The following is a 24,618-nucleotide window of genomic DNA, read 5'->3' as shown; positions in this document are numbered from 1 at the left end:
TCCACAGCAAGCAACGACTTTATGTATCTATTTCTGTACTGGTTTCTCTTTACCTCTTACACTGAGACCTCATACTTATTTTTCTCCCAACATAAAAATTTAAGCAAACCCAAAAATGTAAGCTTTCTAATTCAGCTGAATTAACTCCCTTAATTATTCTTTACAAACTGGATGTGAAAAAATGCTCATGCATCTAAAAACCCCTACATGCTATTTATTCTATTCCATCCTTCCTTCTCAGCCCCTGAGAGCACTCTCTTGCATACCTGCTCTCTGCAGTGAGTTTCCTATTTTCACTCTGCTGCACGAAACTGTAAATGATTCTGAATGATGACAAAAACTATTCTGCTTTGAGCAAACCATTTGAGGAAGGGTAATAAAAAGGATTAAAACTGCTATTGAAATGTCTGGACCTCTCCATTTTTAGATTTAAAACTGCACAGTAAAACATCGCATCATTGTAGGAGTTCCAGGCTACAGTTGTATCTTAACACCCTCACTACTTCTATGTTAATTTAATTCACATGTATATTCTAATAGAAAAACAAAGTAGTACTGAGGTGATTTAAATTGTTGCACTTTTACTTTTAGGGTTATTTTCACAAAGTCTATTTTAAGAACTCCTTTGGAAGCAATTGATGTTTTATGCAGTGAACTGCTATTTTCCCAGATGAATAGAATATCCATTCTTTGGCTCACAGTTTCCATGACACTAAAAACAAAACATTCATCGGCACCGACTCAATGTTTGATGGTAAATGCAGCTGCAGCTCACAACAGCTCACAGTGTACCTCAGCCTGCCTCAGCTGAACACAGGCACTGTATTTTCCCAACGCAATTTCATTGTTTTACAGACAAGCCCTTTCTTGCCAAACTCAAACATTTCAAACCCTGCTGGTATTCTGTCTTGAAATGAAAAGTAATTCAGTTCTGCGAGTAATGATACTAATGCAAAGTCTTCCAAATTACTGAACAAAGTACATAACCAGAAACAAGGCTTTGGTAACAGCACCATTTGCCCCACAGTTATGAAGAAATTTTTGGCCCAAGAATTTCAAACTTAGCTCCCCATTAGCATTCCAACTCACAAGAAGAATATTACAGGGACCATTTAAAACTCATAGACAGAGAAAATCACACTGGCAATTCAGAAACAAGGAACAACACTCAGCTTTCAGTGCTGCTTCACTCCCCAAAAGAAGCATTAAAACACACACCTCTCTTTAGAACAAAAGATATTATGAGACACAGGCTTTTGTTTAGGGGAAGATGGAAAACTCGTACTAGCTAATAATTTAATCGTACCCCATATTAGCTAGCTTTTCATCTATTTGAGATGCAGTTTAAGCACAAGGTCACTCACCTTTTCACACCGGTAAACACACTGCTGTTACACACACCTTGACTTAATCCTATCGGTCTGATTCTAAAAGCCATGCTGAAAACAAAACCTAAACAATGCTCTGCATTTATAAGAAGCATTTTAGGCACCAATTCAGTAAAGCTACTGGGCAAATAAGTACTTAAAAGTATTAAAATGTACTAAATTCAGCAGGGGTTGCTCACATAATTCAAACTTACATTACTGAACATTGGTGGACTGCAGGCTGATTACAGAGAAATCTGACAAAGGAGGAGGATGCATCACGTCAGTCTACTCAATGTAGGCTTTAAGAAATTCAGCCAGGACTTCTGAAAGCATTGAAAATGGAACATATCAATAATAACCCATTTGCAACTTAAGGGAAGTTCTATTTTAAGCCAGAAACTAATTTCTTTACATTATGCAGACTGAAATCCTTTTCCGGTTTTGCTACAGAACGGAGTAATGATACACCCCCACTCCAGGCGAAGAAACAAAGTCCTGGCTCACAGCGTGCGCGTGTTTAGGGACACGAAAGGAGACAAGCATTCGCACTGAACTACTGAAATATTATGAAAACAATTTTCCAAGGCGAGGGAGAGCGGGAGGGGAGGGAGGTGGTGGCAACCTCCTGCCCCCGCTCGGTGCTCCGCTCCCCCCCTGCCCCTGCCCGCTCTGCACAGGGCTGCCGTGCCGACAGCTCCCCCTCCTGTTCCCAGGCACTCGAATCACGCTGCAGATGGAGCTGCCGCACATCAGCAACCAAACCGGTCCACGGCCTTGTGAGAAACCTCCACACCGTTGCAAAAATAATCAGACGGGAAATATAAACTAAAGGCATTTCCTTACACTAAAATGGAACAAGGCTCCCTTTCCAACCAAGCTCCTTCAAAATACATCTCAATAAAGAAAAACATTAATCCAAAGACTGCAGCAGTATTTATTAATAAATCATTAGCAAAACAAAAATAAAAAATTTATTGCTCTTCATACCCAAACCACCGACTTCATCTTGAGATTCCGCAGACCCTTCAGGATCAAAGAGCGTTACAGCAGCTTACTGTCAGAGGCCAGTGGAATTCACTTTCAGGCATGACTCCTAATAAATTTCTGTTGATGGCCTTTCTACTGACAACCTACTGGACTTTTATAACATCCTCACACTAAGCCATTAACAAGAGTGGATCATCGGTGAGCTCCCCACAGGCCGCTGCAGATTACAAGATCAGAAAAAAGTGAAGCCTGCTTTTGTAGCTTTTCCAGGAGCCAAATAACAACCGCACACACACAAAGAACATTTCTCGTTGCCAACACAGCACTTACTTACATGTTCACAGAATACTATGAACTGGAGTGTAATCTGTGTTGCAGGTAATCACCGTAACCTAAGAACAACATTCCTGTTATATTTCAAATACAGTTCTGCAAAAGTTCCTTGGTGGGTCAGTAAACACTGATACAGAACACAAATGCTATCTTCAGAATTTCAGTTTTATTATGTGTCTGCTGAGGCTTTGGCTCTTACTTTCCTTCAGAAGCCAAAAAGGTGATCAGAAGGTCCAGAAGCTGGTAGAAAGAGTCAACTCCCCTTACAGTTCCTGGAAAGAATTTTCTTATCTACAGCTTTAAATTCTTCAAGTTTATTGCAACACTGGTGCACATTTTCCTATCCTAGTGCTTCCCAAACAGTGGACAATAAAATACAGAGACCCACCAGCTGACTAGCACACAAGATAACACGGTATTCTTCCTCTACTTCAAATATGGAGCAAGTTTTACTAAAAATGCTAGACAGACCAAAAACAGATCAAGTTTTTTCCTGAGACTGCCTTTTTGCAACTGCAGTGCCAGTAGCAAATAGGTGACTTCATAGTAAGAATATAAACAACAATGTCCTTAAGTCCACAGTAAATCCCCACCTGGCTCTGATACCACAGACAGCCTGGTATGCAGGGAAGAGATGAATGAACCTAGAGAGACTTTTTAAATTATAATTTGCAGCATGAAAAGCTGAAAGGAACCCTATATCCTAAGCTAACACAGATCCTTCATAGGTCAATAGTTAGTGATCCTTTCTATTGTTCCCTTCTCAAAACCAGATTCTTTCTAGCTGCTTACACTGTTTACTTTCCAAAACGTCAGACAATGATCAGAGATGCTAAACTGGGATGTCCAGCTATGAAGCTGGCAATGGACAGACAAACAGTATTTGTTATAATCACAACCAGTACCCCTCTTTCCCAGTCATGTACCACATCTTCTCTACCTGCTCAGGTACATACCTCAAGAGCTATTTAAAAAAAAATAACAAATTCATATTCATGTGATAGTGGTTCAAATGAAGGAAGAAAAAAATACATCACAGCAGCTATTTTGGATGGGAAGGTCAAGATTTCCAGAGCCTCAAAAAACTGTGCTTTAGAAGAACTTCCAAAACTGCTGTCTAAAAAGATGTCTGCTTTTCAGATAGTAAAGCACCCCGTTTTATTTGGAGCGTAACTCGATCACAAATACAGAGGAATGCTGAAGCCATCTCATGCAGCTCTATTTGAAATCCTACATATGGATTTATGGCCCTGATCCTTCAAATAACTATATACATGCTTAACAGGATTATGCATGCTTAAAGTCTCTTCGATGTAGAAGTATTTGTAAAATTAGGACTTACCTTGGGCACACAGATCATTCAATAGGAGACATTAGATTTATATTGGCTTTTGTTAGACTAAGACATTGGGACACTGCCCATTATATAATTCAACCACTAAATAAACAAATTAAACTACTTCAGCAGTATTTTCCTTCCTTACATTGCAAAAAGCTTGTAAGGATTATTTTTTCTCTAAAAAACACAGGATAGCATCAGGGCATTACCAAAGCTCCAGAATGCAAATTAAGTGGTCATTTTGCTTATGATTTAAAAAGAAAGTTGTTAAGTAAAAGAGATTTGTTTCAAACAGCTTTTCTCACACTCTCCTAGAACATTCTGTATTTCTAGAACTGGAGCTATCCTGAAATACCTGAAGAGTTAAACCACTTGAGATATTATTTTAAGCATCTTGGATGTGTATATGAGTAACAATACCTCACCTATCTTTCAGTGTACCCAAACCACTTCAGCCATAGTTTCACTGAAATTTTTCTTCCCTGAATAAGACCCATTCTTTGTTTACTACTTTTTCTTTTTTTTTTTTTTTTAAGTCTTTTTTTTCCAATTACGGGCAGGAAATAAAAAGAAATGCAGCTCTTTTATGTAAAGTAAATCCATCTGGATGTTTGCTGCATCCTATATTATAAACTTGTGATCCCCAACCAGAATGAGTTATAGTGAAGCTGCAGGCAAAATTGTCTCCATATACCACAATCCATTATCCCTGTCAAGTTAATGTTGCATGTTGAGCCATATGGCGTGGGTACACACTCAACAAAGGAAATTCCTTAAACTTGTTATAATCAGCACTTACAGTCATCCAAAAAAACTGACATAAACAGCTTTATTGTGTTTTGTGCATTTCAGTTGATATCCATGACAAAAAGAGGAAGCTGGGGTGGGGGTGGTAAAGTTGCAATAATAAAAGGGGGGAAGGAGAGGAGACTGAGAGAGAGAGACTGTACATTTCATAATTACACAACATTTTCCTTAGCAAGTGATTTTCAATTACAATAAAGCTCAAGCCTCCTGACACTGATACACTGTGCCAGATTAACAAGAAACAAAAAAAAAAAACCAACACCACCAAAACCCCCTGCATCAATACCTCATTTTCAATGCAAATAAGAAATCCTGTAGTTTCAAAGTGCCTGACTCATGTAAAAGATTCTCAATTAAAAAAAAAATCTGAATCATTTTTAGTTTTCCTGACTTTGGAGAGAAGGTTTGCCTTCAGTTGTTGTGTAATTACCAAGAATTTAACAGTCCTTCATTAACAACATGGTAATTTAAGTAAAATATCTTTCTATGCATCAAGTGTAGGTCACAGATGAATTAAGGGCTCCCAGAAGCCTCTGCTACCTGGCACAACCCATCACATCAAGCCTAAGTCAAGGTACAAGTAGAGCAGAACTTCATTCCAGCCCCCGCAGTGACAACAATAAAACGCTGAGAAAACACACTATCAAATACTGAACTCAGCATCAATTTCTGTTAATTACAGCCTTGTCAGCAACGTGATTATTCAAACAGCTCATGCAAATGTTAATGAGTCCTTATTTGCATATTTATTTTTTCCTTTGTTGAAATGTCATTGATTATTACATTCTACAATGATGAATGCTGCTGATGATGTGCTCTGATATGTAATTAGTCATTAAGTGGAATGAATAGATCAATTATGAAAAAGGAGTGAGATTAAGAAATATCAAACAAGACCGCCCAATGTAACTATAGAATTTTTTTTAAAGGAACTAAAATAATTTCTTGGCATTTAAAGTGCAAGATCAGTAGTTTTCAATAAATAAACTACTACTTTTCTGAGGTTAAATAAGATCTTCCACATGCGCTGCTACTTGGGTAATCTAATTACAATAGTGGAGCGCTTTTGTAAGAACAGTGAGAAATCTGCAGTTCCACGTAGGTTTTGGGGTTTGGTTGACGGGTCCCGACCCTCCCCCAAGCTCTTAAAAGAAATTATAGCTGCCCCAGAGCTGCTCACGAGCACACCGCAGACTATGTGATCTTTTAGCAGAAACGAAAACAGCGCTCGCTGCACTCGCAGCAGCCCCACTTTGTTCTCAAGGCAAAGGCTCACGCTGCCTTTTGCAACCGCCGGCTCTAACGACCCAGCCAGCGCTGGCTGCTGGCGGATGAAGGGGAAATGGGAGAGCAGAGGAAGGAAGGAAAAAAAAAAAAAAACCAACAAAAAACCACCCAACAAAAAAAACACATTACTGCAGACCAGATGGGAACATTCCACATGACCAAACCAATCAATCACCTCGGTGGGGCGCAGGTGCAACACAGCCGTGTAGCAACACACCATTTCACAGTCTATCGGGCACAAACACATGGTCACCAATCAATGGCACCCCCAGGACCTGGGGGGGAGGCTCTCTCGAGCCTTACTGGTCCATGCCTGATGACTTCATAATCACACATCATTTCATTCACTGGAGGATACAAACCAGCATTCTAATAACCTTCCCCCGAAACCGGTCATGTTGTGCATATTAATAGTGCTGGGTAGAGCTAAACCACCGGCTCCGCGCCGCAATCTGAGCAGAGCCTGCAAGGAAACAACCTGAAGCTACAAACTTCTGCCCGAGGAAGGAGATTCGGCTCAGACCCAGATAATGGAAACATTATTCATTTTGCCAAAATAAACTGTGCACGATGCTCGCACCTTTCACAAAGCAACCCTTGAACAATAGCAAGCGAATGGGGATAAAGGACAAAGCAAGATGAAAAAAGAAAGAATCAGTGCAAGAATGCTTCTGAAGCAAACAGGACTGCTGGCAACCCAAAAAAACAAAGTTAAATCTAAAAAAAAAAACCAAAACCTCAAAAAGCAAAAAAAAAAAAAAAAAAAAAAAATCCTACATGCTTGCCAATGCTCTCAGTGAAATAAATTATTTCATTTCTTTTAAAGCAAGTATCACAGATAAGTTTAAAGCAAGCAGATAAAAATACTACACAGTGTGATGGGATCACACCACACCAAGTCTTGAATCAGAGCATTAGCTGCTTTTGACCACAGTTAGCAAAAAAGGCCAATTACAAACGTCGATTTATGTTTGTGTTATTGATGACTTAGGAGTCAGCATCTACTGAACCACCTCATAATAAACATTACAGACTTAAGCGTATGGAGACCGTTTGGTCAGAGTTTATCATGCTGTACTCGTAAGTAACTGTACTGTTAAAATGATATTTGGGAAACAAATGTGACAGAGTGCATCTTCTCTTGAAATTGCATTATGCCTTGGGGGTAAAAGTCCAATAAGTCACAACTGAAATGTAAAGTACTAAACAAACTATTAATATGCACTTTTCACATTTTGAATGCTCGAAGTGCCCAGGTATGTAGCACTCCACAATTTGGTATCAGAGAGCTTACTATTAAGAGCGGACACCTCTGAATTACACAGTTAGATCCCACAAGCCTAGCATCTACTGAACCACCTCATCATTGCTTTCAGGCGTAAACTGCTGAGAACTACTTGGAGAAATAAGTACAGTAGCCATAGTAAGAGTATATATATAGATATAAGCACTACATGTTGCTTTTCGTTTATCACAATTCCTCCTTTCCCATCCAGAAGGCTACACAAAGGGACTACAGTGTAATTCACTGTAATTCATTAATACAAGAAGGGGTGTGTAGGGAAATCATGTCAGAAACAGAAAGCACTATTTTTGTTAAAAGCCAGATCATTTGGTGATCTGTACTGCTGCAGGCCCTTTTATCTCCTTCCCTTGGCTTTCTCCCTTCCCTATCTCAAAGATCTCAGAAAAATGCACGGAAACCTTTGCATTTTGCACTCAAGTTAGAGTCCCAGTATGCTTCACCTTTTCACAGGGCCAAATCTGTGTTCTCTAATCCCAAAAATCCACACAATAAAGAGCTTGCAGACTCGGTGTTAAATGAACACAAAAGAGTTAAAGAACAAACATGAGTAATATCAAAGGAATATTCACATCCTTTTGCAGAATCATGTTGACCAGCAGCAGATGAGGAAGTACTCGCCCCTCACTAGAATACAAAATATCATTAATCAATAAATCATTAAATTAAGGGCCTGACGACCAGGTCTATTCTGGGCACTCACAGAATGCTAATTACTGTAGTATCTGGGGAACCTACAGTGTTAAAACCAGAACATCTTCCTTAATAGGATCAGGTTTTTTAGATTACATTCAGCTTCTTTTATTTTCAAAGCTCTTGAACAGGAATTAAAAATGTCATAGAATGAATCAAGTACTAATATTCGTCATACTTCATATGCAACACAGGGCAAGCTGGTGACTACGCTACAGACTTGAAATCTCTTAAGAGGTAAAAAACTAACAGCTGGTGACATTTACAATGGAAAGAGCTGGGAAGAGTTTGACAAAGAATGTCATCCAAAATGAAAATAAACCTCAGCAAACTTTACCCGTACCTTATGGAAGAGGGAGAAGGGGACAGTTAACCCAAGTGCCCAGGCCAGCCTGAGCACCTCACCTGCCCTCCCTGCACTAAAGCACTACACAAGGGAAGCCAAGGACATGTATCTCTGGTAGGAGGCACGCTCCAGACACTAAACCTCTTCTGGTTTAGAATCTCTCTTCTCATTGACAAAGGTAGGAAAGCAGTGCACTTTTGCTTGCTTGTAATGTAATTGTACCTGAAAAAGCTACAACATAGAAAGTGAGGGTTCAGCTGAACATATGGAAACTAAAGCACAAAAGGGTAAGGTTTATCAGAGAAACTTCAAAAGAAAGGGTACTCCAAGATGGCAGAAAGGTGGCACCGCTTGCAAGCAAGGGGATTTCAAAGAACACTGCATGAAACGAAGAGGCATCTTTAATGAACTTCTGAAAATCTTTTAGAAGTATTAGGGATCCAATTGTTATATAGATTTTACAGGCAACAGGACATCAAGATAACAGGAACAGATTTTAATCGGTTTGTTCAAATCAGTGAAGGAGTCCTGACAACAGTAACACAAATTCTAATCAGTAATGTCCTGAGACATTTCCTGCAGCAAAGGACTCTAGTGAAAATTTCCTTATACTATGATTTTTACCCCTAAAACATACAGAAGCAAAGTTCTCAACAAAATAGTATATTTAATTCAACGCATATAGTGTATAAATTAGTAAAATTTATCTTGCAAGTAGCAGCCTTCTTTTATCAAGTCATTCAAAATCAGGCAAGTACCACTGCCTGGAAAAAGGGAGCCAGAAGACAATGAGCAAGACAGTCACAAAACAAAATGAACAACACCCCCACCCCCAAACCAGAAAACCTCATCTTGTCGGTGCAATGGTTAACTGGTTACAAGGTTAACCTGAAATGATTTCTGCAAGAAGTACTCCCAGTATTATAAATACAGCAGAATTGTTATTTACAATAAACAGAGGTAAAAATGCATTGGAACATAAGACAGTTGATAGTTAGATAGATAGAACACAAGGGTTTTGTGATTTCTGGAGTAAAAATGGTTAAATGAAACATAGTTAATGCAAATGTTGCCCTAACAAGCAGAAGGCACGCATTTGGTCAATGTTAAAAAAAGCTTTACAAAATTAAATCAACAAATAAAACCACAAACTGAAAAAAAAAAAAATAGCTAAAATTAGGTATCTAGTTCTCTTAGTAAAAGCAATTCCTTTAAGCATACAAATACAAAGAAAAACTGTAACACTACTAAGAACGTTCTTTAACTACTATAGAAACATACCCAGCTAAATTGAATGTTTTAACATTTAGATACAAGCTACAGCTAAACTGGTCTTTCTTATCTAAATCACCCCTACTGATGTTACTCAGCTTTATCCAGGGTCAATAAAAACTATTCATTTTACATTTTATCTGACTGGATTCCTTATGATCAGCTGTTAGCATCAAGCTGGTTGATTTCCAGTCAGGTTTTACAGCTGGGCTCATTATAAAAAGGAGTATTAAACCTTGGGCAGGCATAACTGGCTTCAACTTCAAAATAAGCATTTTTATAACTAATCAGGCTATACTTCCAGGTATCAAGTAACATTTTCATTCCAATACTGTTTTTTCAGTGTGACACAGACTGCATGTATTCAAGAGTTTCCTGTAGCTGTCAAAGTTGCAAAAGTAAAAACGCAAACAAAACCAGAATTTTCAGAGAGGAGAGAAAAAAAAAAAAATCATGAATAGAACCAAGAAGTTATCTTCTATCAGTAAAAGTCTCCTTGCAAAGAAGAGCTGCAGTTACATGGAGGCAAGGGGTTGTTTTTCTTTCTTTTGTTTTAAGATATAAGGAATATTTTGGGATTTGTTTTACAATACTTACTGAGTTGGATCTTAAAATTCTGACAAAGAGAATGCTTACATTACTTGGAGCTATTTCACATTTAAAGGCTGTTCTTGATAGCAAAAATATTTTCTGCAAGATGAATATATTCTTAAAAATAAAAAATAAAAAAAATACAACCAACAAACCAACATCCTTGGGGGGAAAAAAGGGAAGTCTGTGCAAAATTTTTTATTTAGATTTGTCTTCCAAACCAGAATATAGATGAGCAGCTCTCCCAACAACGCCTATTTAAGCAAATGTTTGAAAAGGGTCAGCAGGACAGGAAAGAGAAAATCAACGTAAGTTAGAAAAAGTGCTTCTGTGTATAAATGAGAAGATAAAATATGGCCACCTAATAATTTGCAGCTACACTGCCACCCCCTTCTTAAATCACTGCAAATGTCTGCTAGAAAGAAGAACAGGTGGATTTTCTCAGGGGGAGGGAGTAAAGAAGGCAAAGAGCCACCTCCTCCTCACAACAACAGACCTTGAACAGGCTACAAAGGGAGTTAGGGACTGCACTGCTCACACGGGAAGGGGAGAACGCAGGAATATATACTGTCAAAAAGACAGTCAAAAGCAAAAAGACAGGAAGGGTAAGAAGGTAAGTAATTGAGAAGGAAAAACAACAAAAAAGAAACCTCAAAATAAAATTTACTTGCTGTAGTTTGACACTTCCAGTGCCTCACTATTCATGTACTACTTCTATACATTTGCAAAAACAGGGAGATACACATCTTGCCACAACGAAATGGTCAGTGCATATGTTTTTTTAGACCACTGAATCTGAAAACTGAACAACCAGTTATGAATTTAAGTTTACCTGCTACAAATTTTAAACTATTTAAAAAGCATGAATTGCATTAAATCCTAGAAACATCAACATTTTTTTTAACGTTTTCTTTAGGCTCCCCAGAGCATATTTATGGACCCCTGAAAGGAGACAGTTGACCAGATCTTGTATCTTGAAACTTCAGGTTTTATTATCAGCTGCCATTAATCCTGTCTTACAACCAAAAAATGTATCCAAAGAGAGACACAAAAACACATTTTGGACAGCATCCTGCAGTTACAATCACTTGACGTGATTCTTGTGACAAACTAAAAGCAAACACACACAAAAAAATCCCCATCAAACTGAAGAAATTTAAAGTGATAGCATTTTTAAAGCCAAACTAGTCTTTTTTGTGCCCTATTTTTGAGTTTGATCAGCAGTTTCCTCTACATATGCATTTGTATGATGTGACCCCCACATTATTTACTAGTAGAAATGAAATGTGAAAAAGTTTGGAGTTAGTACTTTCTAAACTGGTCACAGCAGAGTAAGCTCAGATGGCTAGTCGAACAGAACATCCTTAGGGAGACAAGAGCCACCCCAGAGGCTGTGCGGGCAGGAAATCTCTAGGCAAAGTGATTCATCATGTGTGGCAAGATGACTGTGACATCTACAGATTCTTGCCTTGAGCAGCATGGTACATGCTACAAGGGATCGAGCGTCCTGAAAAACACCCATGCACATCCCAGAAGCTTCAGTAAGAAGGACACATTTTAAATAACAGAACACTGGACACTAAAAATGTGCATGTTATTTTGCTTCCTGCAGTGGGAAACTATGATGTTCCCCTTCAGCATGTCTGAACCCATGCTGTTGGCCTAACACAGAAATAAGCAAATTTTACGATTTTGCACTCAAACTCACTCTTTCAGAAGTAACCAAAGGGTGTTTTAACATCTGGCTCATATTCCTTCCTCCAATGCAGCTAAGCCACAGCCTTGCAGGTTTGTTTACAAGCTAGCCATCAGTAAATGATTCTTTTTCCAGTTTAAAACATATTTTCCTATAATGGCTTTTATTATCCTCTTGTCCATGCACTGTAACTTCTAGCTTTTCTAACAGAGCATCAGAGAATGCACCTCCATTGCAATATGAGAACAAACAGTTTTGATCTTCCAAATCTAGTGCACAGCAATCTGTGCTGTGAAGAGAATACTTACTGTACTACAGAGCACCCCTGTTCACAATCTGCACTCAAAGATCACTTGGAAGAGCCTGGTTTTGAATGTGCAGATGTCTCACACACAAGCAAAAAGATCCACACTGAAACAGAAATACTCCTCTACCATGGTATTCCACCAATAGCACTGGCCAGTAACACATACACAGATAAAGCACCAAGAATAACAACAGAGCAAATGTGAAGAATGACGTTATGTTCTACATTTCAACAGCCAAGGAATTACCATACTGTAAATAACAGAGCATAATCAGATTTCAAACTTTCTTTATATTTAAGATGAAGGAAAAAGAAAAGAGAAAACCTATCTACAAAAAGCAACATACCTGCACAAGAGCACAAAAAATGGCCTTTCTTAAAACAGTCAAAAAAGTCAACTGACCAAGGAAGACAGTCAAGACGGGTAAACACAAGAAAAATCCTGACATGCAGCTGTGTGTAAGCCGGATGGAAGTGCCCAGGTGGAACGGTGTATTGATCCAGATGGGCGCATTCAGGGACAAAAACACAAGTTTAACCATACAGTAAAACTATACTAAAACTATACCATATAGATTTGAGAACAGGTGATTCTGTTGATGATTTTAATGTAAATTTAAGTTTCCATTATTTTCTGCCTCTGATGTTTTGGCACTTCTGAAGGAAATATATTGGACCAATGACATACAACTCTGTTGAACTAAAACAAGAAGGCAACATAAAAGTACCACCAAGAAAACAAGAGAGATTGGACAGAAGGGCAGTGGCAGCTTTTAAAACACAGCTTTCAGCTCAATAGCTGTGCTGAAATTGGTTATCAAGGAAATAATGATGCTTTAGAGCACAAGTTAGAAGAGGAAAAAAAGTTGCTGGGGCTTGGATAACATTTTCTCCTGATGAATCACCGCCTTTCAATTTGGTGTTTTATTTCACATCGGTTTACTGGCATTTGCACTATGTCTCTATCATAAGACCAAGCTGTGCCTGTGCTGGGGGAAGAGAGGGAGGCACACAAGCCAGCAGCTTGGAGGAGTACAATCAACAGGGAAGCTTGCCTCCTTCATACTGCAGAATGTCAACCAAGCACAAAAGAGCCAGCTAAAGTCACTATCTTGAGTTCAAGGCATTTGTGCTCCAAATTTTCTTCTATGTAGGCAAAATGAGATGAATCGTACAGAAAATCCTCTACAAGTTGTTCTTTATCTTTACTCTGTTCTAAATATATTACTGAAAGCCCACTGTTAATTCCGTATACGTAAGCAAATTATCCTACATAAAATGGTTACGAACTGGAGAAACACATGGGCTTTTTCTTTCTGCCAGCAATCCATATTCCTTTTCATAGTTTGCAACTGTGCCACTTAATCAACGAAAACCAGCAGTATTTCTCTTCTGGCCCCACTGTCTTTACCCCTGATCCAAAATACTGGAGGAACAGGTTTAGACTCAATTCATTTTAATAGTTTTTCAAAGTTTTTGGGTTATTTTTACCAAGTACCTTTTGAACCATGTTTCTAGGAAGATACATTTCTAAAGTAATAGCAAAAATGTAAATGAAATAAAGAACATACACATATACTGGACAAAAAAATTCATTGTAATTGTGTGCACAAGGCATAGCGCCAGATAGCTGTCAAACAAAGGAACAAAATCATACAGTTGTTTGGCACTCAAGGCTGAAATCATCATGAAACATGCACTGTTTATAAATTGTCATTGATGAATAAAAGCAGTGAACAAAAAAATTAAAGGAAATGCAGCCAAGCACCAGAAAGACAAGCCAATCATCGCTCCTCCTCCCACCACTCTCCGCAATCAAACAAAACAAAGTAACCCCCAAGTCCCCAGTATGCTGGGCAAGAACAAGGCAGCAGTGCAAGGTAAACTGAGCGTTACATGGACGGCACAATGTACCAGACACAAGGCATAGCTCAGCCCAATGTACTCAGAAAAGTGATAGGTTCAGACACCTAAAAATAAATGGCATGAGGATTTCTCAGCTTTGTTACTTATGAAGTAATATTTTAAATACTAGCAATGCTAGTGGCATTTATCTTGAGCTTAAGCATATCAATCCCAGAAGACGTAAAGAAAAACTGTTTCAGTGATGGTAAAATGTATTAGATCTTTTGCCACAGAACAGAGCACTGCTGGGAAAAAAAAAAAAACAGAAATAGCCTCAACTATCATTGAGACGATTTAATTCACGTCAGGCGAAAGGATGACATTTCCTTTGACTGAGTACAAAGTAAGACAGAATTGTATCCCAGAAAATAAGAGTTCAGTTTCCGATCTTGCATATCCGTACCAATTTCAGTATCTTTCATACTTGAAACTGAGCAATAATGCAACACATTTATATAGAAAAAAAATCTCCTCTAAAATTAAAGAGAAAACTTTATAAATATGCAAAAAATCTTAATTTTTTGACTGACAGGTAGAACATTAAGGTGTGTTAAATGCTTTCTGTAGAATAACATACATGAGCTTCTGCCAACTCCTCTGAAGTTAGGGTGACATGATCAGAATATTCTCTACAGTATTTCATAAGGCAATGCCATTTTTAAGATAGGTATGGCCTATTTAAGAAATACAGTTCTGTAAGGAATTATTTTCTATAAATCTCTATTCAAGCAGGTTAATCAACCTGTACTTGAAGTTGGATGCAGACTCCAAATATATAAATTAAATCAAATCTGAGGTGACAGCTTGTAATGGACTAGCAGTATGTGAAACAAATAAAGGATGTCATAGGAAAGAAATGAATCCAGTCAGAAACGGAAGAGTTATTTATCACAGCAAAATTGTAAGTCAGACTTCACTTTGATCCTACAATGCAGAAAACATACTTAAAACTGCAGTACCCTTATAAAGAGTGTGCAAGTACACTTCTTCCTATCTCTGCACAACTTTTTAACACACGATAAAATGTATTTATGATGCAGTCATGCACTTAAGTATTCAATGCAGACCAAAGGGATCAGCCTTGAAGCTTCAAGGACTGTTCACAAGTCACAACGTCACTCTCAAGACTTCTGCTTTCTATGTCCCATTGTATAAGAGGAAGAAATTGCAAGAAGCCTTATTTGTAGTGCACTTGTGCCAGAAGTGCCGGGCTTATTTTAGAGGTTCCTGTTACACTGGGAAGTAAACTAAAATTTTGTAACAGCTATTGTGAAGATAGTACTGGTTTTGCACACAGCCTCTACACTCCCGATTTGAATTTATACATTATACATTTAACACATTATGTATTTTAGTGCACTTGGTTCCCAACTACCTTTAAGGCTTATGCCAGACCTCAGCAGTTTCAGGAAAAACTGTAAAATCAGCCTGAATTTATTTCAATACTAACTGCTGTGATTCTTTCCCATTCCAATGAACCTTTTTTGTTTCATCACTGAACTTCAGGCTAGTGTTTTCTTTAAAGGAATTAGTAACAGTAATCCCCAGTACTGTCAGTTTCTTTATTCCTGTACATAACATAATATCACATAAAATGATGTATTAACTCATCTTCAGATGGGGGACCCCCTGTAAGCATCTTCCACAAACACCCTCCCCAACCAAACAGCACCCTCCCTCCACCAAATGCCATCATGGTGAGGCTTGCACTCATAAGGATAGCAAGGTTTCCATTTCTCAAAGTGACCCTTCATCTGGATGCCTAAGAAATAACTCCTCAGAATTTCCAGCTGACTTCCCAATACACATACATGCGTTAAGAGTGACAGAAACCACACACCCAGCTGAAAGCCACCGTGCTGTTTGCCTTCAGAAAAGCATAAAGACAGCAACCAAGGAAGGCTTGCATGTAAAGCGAGATACTACCATCGCCCAACAGCACGAGCTGCAGCATCTCTGATCTTCTGCACATTGCTGTTACACAAAAATCTTTCACCCGCTTTCCAGAAACAAAACTGTGGTGCAATACTGGGCTGAAGTGAAAATGTCCAGGCATTATTTTCAAAATCAAACTTTAAAAATTTGTTTTCTTTTGGTGATACCCATTCCCTTAACCCACTCCATAACTGAAGCACTGCACACCTGCAGCAACTTACAACTCTAGGGAAAACGCAGAGGCCACTCGGGCAACTCACAAAATCAATAGTATCAGAAGTCCAATACCTTTGTGCACCTCAAAAGTAAAATTACATCTTTTATAGGCTCACTCATACCATTTCATCCGGTTTACTTTTAGCTCTGAGGTGTCCATGAATCTAAACAAAGTCACGTTCAAACATTTGACTCACTAAAATCCATTCTCTCAAGAAAACTATTAACAGCTTCAAATCATATTAATGCAAATACTGTAACGCCCCAAATCACAAAAGCTACTTGTTTTGGCATGAGCAGCCTAGTTACATCATTTTGGTTGATCAGTTCAGGATTTAATCACTGGATAAAGGCTGCTACATTTATTAAAGGCTGGACTGCTAGAGACTCACAGGCTGCAGCTTACATGCACACTAGAATGAAAAAAAATTAATGGAATGAAATAGAGATTAAGTAAATGATTTTTATGCACCTGGCGATAAGCAAACATCTTTATTGCAAAACAAAGACAAGCCATGAAAAATTACAAAATTATCTTTTAATCACCAGTGAGCTTTCTACAGTCTCCTATTTGAACAGGATAATAGTTATTATGTAGATCCCTAAGCAACTGCCTCATGGGGAAGTTACATCACCAGTATGGGAAAGAGTCACCCCTCCTCCCCTCTCCCTGGAAAGGAGCTTGGTGCCTTCAGACAGACTGAAATTTGAAATCCTACAGCTTCACCCAGCTGATCCCATCCACTGGAACACATCTACAAGTGCCCAGGGATGGCAGGAACCACAGGAGAGAAATATGCCCTTTCAGCATTTCATGCACTGATGAGCCTTGTAACAGATAAACATACCCTACAGCAGCTAAACTGACATGTTTTAACAAAGAGGAAATGCAAGACTCAAAAATTTCATCAGATTGCCTCTGAAAAGGCGAATAAATAGTAGAGTACACTGTGAATAAATTGACACTCCAGTGTATCAGACTGCATTAACTAAAACCCAAGCTTTGCAGAACAAATTTTATCAGAACAAAAATATTTCAAAATTAAAAATCCACAGACTTGCATGTTTGAATTCCCTCACTGGCAATTCAGAAGTACTCAGTATGACAGAAATTCTGGGCTTCAGTGTGAGGCCTTTTGGAAGCAGGCAACACTTTGTTTGCCTCCAACACAACCCATGCTAGGGCCCACTTCCTCTCCCGTCAGCAGGCAGTGCCAATGCCACCACTGCCCGCGGGGCACCAAACTGCAAGTTCTGCCTGTGGAACATGCTGTGTCCTGTGTAAAGGTGCTTGTGGCACTAGTAGTATCCAGTGAAAACGTACCACCTGCTCTTCATCATACAGTTTGATGGATTTTCAAGGACAGATTCTTCACTTGCCTCCTTGCCAGAAAAAGGACCTTTTTGGTTTTTTCCCTGGAACCTCAGACTAAGTCTGAAAACGACTCCAGCACTGATTTGGAGACTATAGCGATCCTGTAAACTTGCACAACGTTACCAGCTCAGGCTGAACTGCCGCAGCAGTCACTTGTCAGGCTCACGCAGGGAGGGGAGGTGAGCTCAGGGCACCTGCTCGCCCAGCTCCTCACCCGCCGGGGCAGGCAGCTGCTCCTACCTGCAGCCCCACACCTGAGCACCACCGGAGGAGGGAGTGGGGCTGCCTGCCCCTCTGCCACAGCTGCTGGCAGGAGGAGGATCAGCCTCTCCAGGGGGAGTGAGTGCAAGCGGACACCTGCTACAGCACAGCATTACCGGGGATGCGAGACCCCGCTACATCTGCAGAAAGCCTTGAGGTATTACTGTGTTTAAAGAAATGTTAGGAAAGCTATTTGATTGAAATATTACTGTAAACAGAAGGGAAAACTGAGCTTAACACACACTCTTGTGAGCAAAAACCCAAGGGTAAAAATGCCCTGCACTTAGCACTTTCACTAAATGACTGTGTAATTTAATTTCCCAGAAACCCATTAGCTTTCACAAAAGGAAAATGAAGAGCAGATGAGAGCAATTCTTTGGTGTGAGTAGTATTTATTTAATGTAATACCTGGGGAAAAAAAAAAAAAAAGAAAAAATAAAAGATAAATCTGAAACTGTACCAAGAGATACAAAGCATCATAACTAGCAAGCTTCAGCCTGCAGATCGGCACAGTAACCAGTAAGCCAGGTCCAAGGTTTTCAAGGTTTTACAGGTAGGACCGACAAGGCCATGCCAGAGCTGGGACACAGGCAGATGTCCCCAAAACAAAAGGATCATTAGTATTTAAAATAAACAAAACAGGGCAGAAGGGGAGAGAGACAGAATGAGGGGGAACACACCTGCAATTTACAGTGATTTATGTATATGACACAATTCTAGAAGAGAGGAATAATCATTAAAATTTAGCTTAAAACAGTCCTCCGAGTTTGAAATTTTCATTATAAAGACCAAAACACTATAAAATTCACATTAGGCTGCTGGCCGATCTATAGTATCATCTACAAAGGGTCAATCAAGCAATTAAGCACAGTGCCAAAAGGAGAACAAACATTCTTACACGGAAAGGTAAATACAAATCTTCCATTTGCCAGGTTCATTATATGCAACTATTGCGGAAAAATAACTTAGAAGAAAAAACAAACCATACAACTATGTGAAGCAACAAGACATGCAGCTTTAGTGGGGTGAAGCAACGGCAACACTCTGGGAAACACAGCCATGATATATTACATATAGATGAGCCAGCATCTTGATATTTTTAGCTTTAATAATCAAAACAATAAATGATTTGCTATAATGTAAACATAATGCTGTGAAAGTGCATTACTGTAACTGCATACTGAAACAGCTACTGTCAAGTGAATTTCAGGAGACTTTTCCAGCATGGGAAGTTGACAATCTATGGCTTGTGGTGGACAAGTGTCTTAGAGGAGCCCAATACCCTCGAGTACTGTAACTGTGGATGATTTTAACTTGGCCTTTTTTACTAAGAAATGTTTCTCTGAACTCTTAGCCTACAATAATGTTTGACAGGTAATTATGTGACGCTTATTAGCTCTCCTTAACAATTTTCTTTAAACTTATTGCCCTCCTCTTGTAAAATGAGATGAACTGAAGCACTTGGTATAATCTTTGTTGTGCCCCTAATTTGTTATTGTCTTCTTCTAACGTTTTCCTCTGTTTTTCCTAATGATTTCTCTGAAGGATACAAAATATTCTGTCCCCACCATTCTCCAAGTTAATCCTGATGTAACTGTGCACAACTTATTTCAGATCAATCGTGCCATTGCTCGTATCTCCGAAGATCATTTCCCTTGTGATGCCTATTTTATTCCATGTGTGAAGATTAGTAATAACTACAGAAGTCAATTCAAGGAACTCTAACTACTATTTTGGACAAGTATAAGGCCTGCCAACACACTATTCACATCTGTCCTCTCCTTTCCTAAAGGTAATTAAAATAAGATTCCTAGCAAAAGCTATAATGGCATCATGCTTAACATTTGCCATTTTAGTAACTATTTACCCTTGCTTCCTTTTATTGCTTTCACCATCATAAAGCCATTTGATAATAAGCTCTATCTCTGCAATTTCAAAATTCTTTTATTGAAGAGCTACTGAGAAAGAAAGCCAGCAGTTCTCCTGAATGGCAGTTAGATTCTTAACTGTGAAATAATTCAGATCAATGCCTTCTTTTACTTGTATCCCGAAGTTCAAAAGTCTCCCCTTTTACCAAGGATAACCTTTGCAATTTAAGGTTTAAAAGGCTTACATCACCTGTTCAAGAACACCATCAATACTGGAAAGCTTACTGAAGCCTCAGCCATTTACCATGTCACTTCAAAAAAATGCCTGTAACGTTCATCTTTAAAAGTACTTACCATTGGGACGCTTAACTTACAATCCAAACAATAGATTTTAGAACAAAAATAGCAATGTCACTAGTTTGAAAGATGCACTAGCAGAAGCACTGTTGCTCTTACAAACCGACATAAGCCAGCAATCAAGTCACTGAAGTGAACAGTAACTCTAAAATCAGAAGGCATCCCCAGTCCAGATACTAATCACTCATTTACATGATTGATCCACAAAATGAGTCTTTAGTTTCACAGTAACTTGAAAGACAATTCATGGAATCTGGCTTTGACCCATCAAGCACTTCTCTGCTCCTGCCACCCTTTGCTCCAAGCGGCAGTTTCTACCCAACACAGACCTATTAACCACCTGCTACACTGGTACAAGACAGTTTAATACAGGATAAAATCCTGTTTTGTGAAGACGGATGACAAACCACCCGAGTGATTCAAGCACATCAAATACAAACGACATTCAAGGGATCCAGACAGCAAAACCCCCAGAATTTATTACTTTGCTTTCACTAAGGAGTACGTTGTTTGCTTTCTTCACATTTTTATTTCAGGGTTATCCTTTATATTCACAGTATAAATAGAGTATAAGAAACTATATTTTGATTAATAATCTTAACAATTTATAGCTCTAATTACTGTAAGAATACTAACTGAGGCGTGTCTTGACTTCCCTGCATAGACTTAATGCTGACCCTAATAAAATATTATGTCCATACCTAGCGCAGAGTTAAGTTTGTTAGCAGATGTCACCACCTCCCTAGGACACTAACAGAGGTGACTATTACAGTGTCCACAGATGATAGGAAATAAGCTAGCAATTATGACCCTGCAAATGGTCTGCAACAGTGAGTAAGTGAGCCCAGGAAGATGCAAATGATCTAAAATCCTTCATTCCTGTACATTCAGTTTCCTGTGACAACAGTTTCCAGTTATGTTGGTTGACAAGTCTTTAAACCCTGTGACTAGCTCTGAAATACCCAGAGGTCTAAAATTTAACCAAATTAAACTGTAAAGCAACTAGCAAAAGAAATAATGGTAAAACAAGGAAGTATACTTTAAAGAAAACTTTGAAAAATTATTTCTCTCTCTACATCAAGCAACCAATTTTGACACGGCAAGCTTACATCCAACCACCATCTTTTCATTCACTATTGACTAAAATTTGTAATGACATTTTATCATGTATAAGCCTGTGGAACTGTGTAGGACACAGATGATGAACACGGAGCACTAAAGTTTTGCCTTCATCCTTTCTGCCTCTTGTGAAAGTACACATGTTCAAGAGGAAATTAAGTCACACACTTCAGATTTTCAGGACATACCAACAAAAATCTGTTTAAGCTATATACAAGAATAATCTGCTTTCTTCCTGGTAAGCAGAAGTAGAAAAGCTCTGTAGAATAAAGACCAGGGAATAGTAAAACAGAAGATACAGTACCATATACTCAATGGGTCCTAGCGAAAACTGACCTCTACTTGCAACAGCAGCATACTAAAAGGCAGCATAATTACAGAGAAAAGAATCTCATATCCTTGTGAATAGTTTTCTAGAATGTAATTAAACCAGAAAGTGTTGAATAAGCAAAGATTATCCAGTCTAAAAGGAGCTACAATACCACCAATATATCTTAGCCTGATTTTCTACATATCTCTATGGATACCAACAGACTATGGTGGTGCCAAGAGGATTCAGTGGTTTTACTTAGAATACAAGCAACGGCCCTTCTTTTTTTATACTAACAAATCAACAGGATAATTCTGGAATTCATTAGTGAAGAACACTAACCAATCCAACATAATAGCTTTACTTCCTCTGCAAAACACTTCAAAAAATATCTAAATGAATATGGAAATGCATCTTTCTGTGGTAAATTGTTCATTATTGAATCATTATCAACTCTTGTTAGACAAAATTTCCCTCTTTTGCAATGTACAAGATCATTAAAATGTTTGAGAGCTCCATCATGAAAGACAGTGCCACTTTATAATACGCTATCTCTTCAGGCAAATATGCTTACGGCTGAACATAATACACAAAATAACAACATCCCCTTGACACACAATTTTTTCTTTTAATGGTGCTCTTAAGTGTTGACAGCAATGGTGAAATATGTTGTTTCTCTTTTTTTTTATAGTTTTTAACTATTTCAGAAACGTATTTCAGTCATGACAGAATGTTGGGAAGGAATGTGTTTCTTAGATCTTCAGCATGCAACCCCAGATGCTCCATCTTTCTATTAGCCTAGTGAGATACTGCCTATAAGCTCATCAAGTTCATGTTCTTAGCCTCCATCTCCTTTTAACATCACAGACTAATCAATTGATGCACGAAAAATCATCTACAGTAGCTAATAAAATGGATGTTTTCATCCTGTTTATAGGAATGTGTCCGCAATTTGATGCTACACAAAAAAAATATTACACAGTTTAAGAAAGTTTACAAGAAATCACATTTTCTTTTCAATAACAGATATAAACACAGACGTACTACATAGAAAACTACTCCTCAATGTTTCTACGTAGCTTTTATCATTACTCTCTTCAAGCTTTCAGCATCAAGTTTGGATACACTGCAAAAATACCTAATGTGAAAATATGATATACAAAGCTGCATCCTTTACTGTAACTAAGTAAAATGAACATAATTTTTTGTTCTGACAAGCCAAAAAACACAGGTGGGGTATTTCTAAAAGCATAGAGTTTTGAGGTGTACATTTCTTACAGATATATACTGAAAGCTTTCTAGAATTCATTGCTACATATAGACTGAAATGAAGTACTATTGCTCCAACAAAATAAAATCTGTAACAACTGCTAGCCATAAAGCATTACAAAACTATTTCAGCTCACAACTGCTTTGGGCAACTGACACATACACATCTTGCAATTCATTAGATCTCTCTACAAAACAATCTCAATGGAGGTGTCTTCTCAAATCTGTATTAAGGATGTAATTTATTATGTGTAATGGAATCACCTAAGCATCTCTTCAATAAAACTGAAAAACCAGGAAGATAGTTCCTTCAGGTATTTAGAGGCACATATTGTTTAGAAATTGGATGGCCCAAAATAAAACCATGAACAATTAAGTGAACAGTTAACCTTTGCCAATACAAATTTAAGAAAAGAAACCAACACTTTGCAATGCATTTCTGCAAAATAAAAATCAGTGTCAACTACAAAGCCTAGAGCCATTCCATACGTGCTACTGATCAAAACACTGGAGAAGCAATTGAAGGAACTTGCCTTTTTAGTCTCTTGTATTTAAGAAAGGACAAAATATTTGAAACCGTATTAGGGGGATGCTCTACTCTGCTTTATCAAAATAACTAAGGGAAACTACATTTTAGCTTTACTGTCTTCAAATTTAAGTATCATTTATCAACTGACATGCACTCTAAACAAAGACTACAGACACTTTAATTTTCAATTTACATAATTTTAGGTTTATATATGGAGCTTTAAACAAAATTTTGATTTCAGCAATAGCTGTGCTTTGTCTCCTCTATATGGGAGAAATTAAAAGTAGTAAACAAAGACTGAGCAAAGTAGAAAGATTTCCAAAAGAAATTGCAGACCACCAGGATTTGGATTTAGGTAATCCACTTAGATTACCATGGCTATGTCTTAAAAGGACAATACTGTGATCACAAAATAGGTCATGTCTACAAGACAGAATATATAAGTGAAACAATGACAAATGTACAAACTCGGAACAAACATTCAGAGCTATCCCAGGTTTAAGATGCAAGAAAAAAAAATTGTGCCGAAGCCATGTATTGCCAAGCAACAAATATTTTAAAAATCAACATTTTTAAGCTCTAAACTGAAATAGAAGAAGAGTTTCAAAAAATGCCATCAATACATTAACACATTTCAGGTAGCACAAGCGCAGGCAATGAAGAAAAAGCTTTCAGTACCTAAACCCACCATGTGATACACATTTTGCTTGTTTTGCCAGTTTCAAAAATAGAAAATGTTGGACACCCACAGGCTTGGACACAGTAACAGCATTTGCCTTGCAAAAAAGGAGTTTGCAGCTATTTGTTAGAAGTGACAATGTTCCTAGCACAACAAATATCAAAGAAATCAGAGAACTAAAATTAAGAGGCAAGACCTCAAATTATTAACTGAAGAAAAGCCTAAAGTAAATTAGTAGGTGGTTCAGTAGTTGATAGCATTAGAAAAACAAGCTTTTTTTTATAAATGTTCAAATTAAAAATTTATATAGATGTCTTCTCACAAAAGTTAAGGGATAGTCTTGAAATAATTTAGAATTCACCCAAGAAATGTAAAAATCAAATATAAATACAGACGCTTTCTAGATCGACTCGAGAAAATCTAGGATGTTCTTTCTTCGGAAAACTCCCACCCAATGCCTTTAC

The 24,618-nt window shown here is 38.1% G+C and overlaps 1 protein-coding gene across 10 annotated transcripts in view; it reads right to left on the bottom strand.

Annotated features, from left to right (window-relative positions):
* Window positions 1-24,618, bottom strand: part of TCF12 (transcription factor 12) — a 170,014-nt gene that overhangs the window by 82,483 nt on the left and 62,913 nt on the right. The window lies entirely within an intron of this gene.

Source organism: Neopsephotus bourkii, unplaced genomic scaffold, assembly GCF_033783945.1.
Source record: "Neopsephotus bourkii isolate Nb327-2 ecotype Australia unplaced genomic scaffold, CSIRO-AGI_Nbou_v1 NB_318, whole genome shotgun sequence".
Taxonomy (NCBI): domain Eukaryota; kingdom Metazoa; phylum Chordata; class Aves; order Psittaciformes; family Psittacidae; genus Neopsephotus; species Neopsephotus bourkii.
Note: the sequence above shows the minus strand (reverse complement) of the source record. Positions and strands in the feature narration are given on the sequence as shown.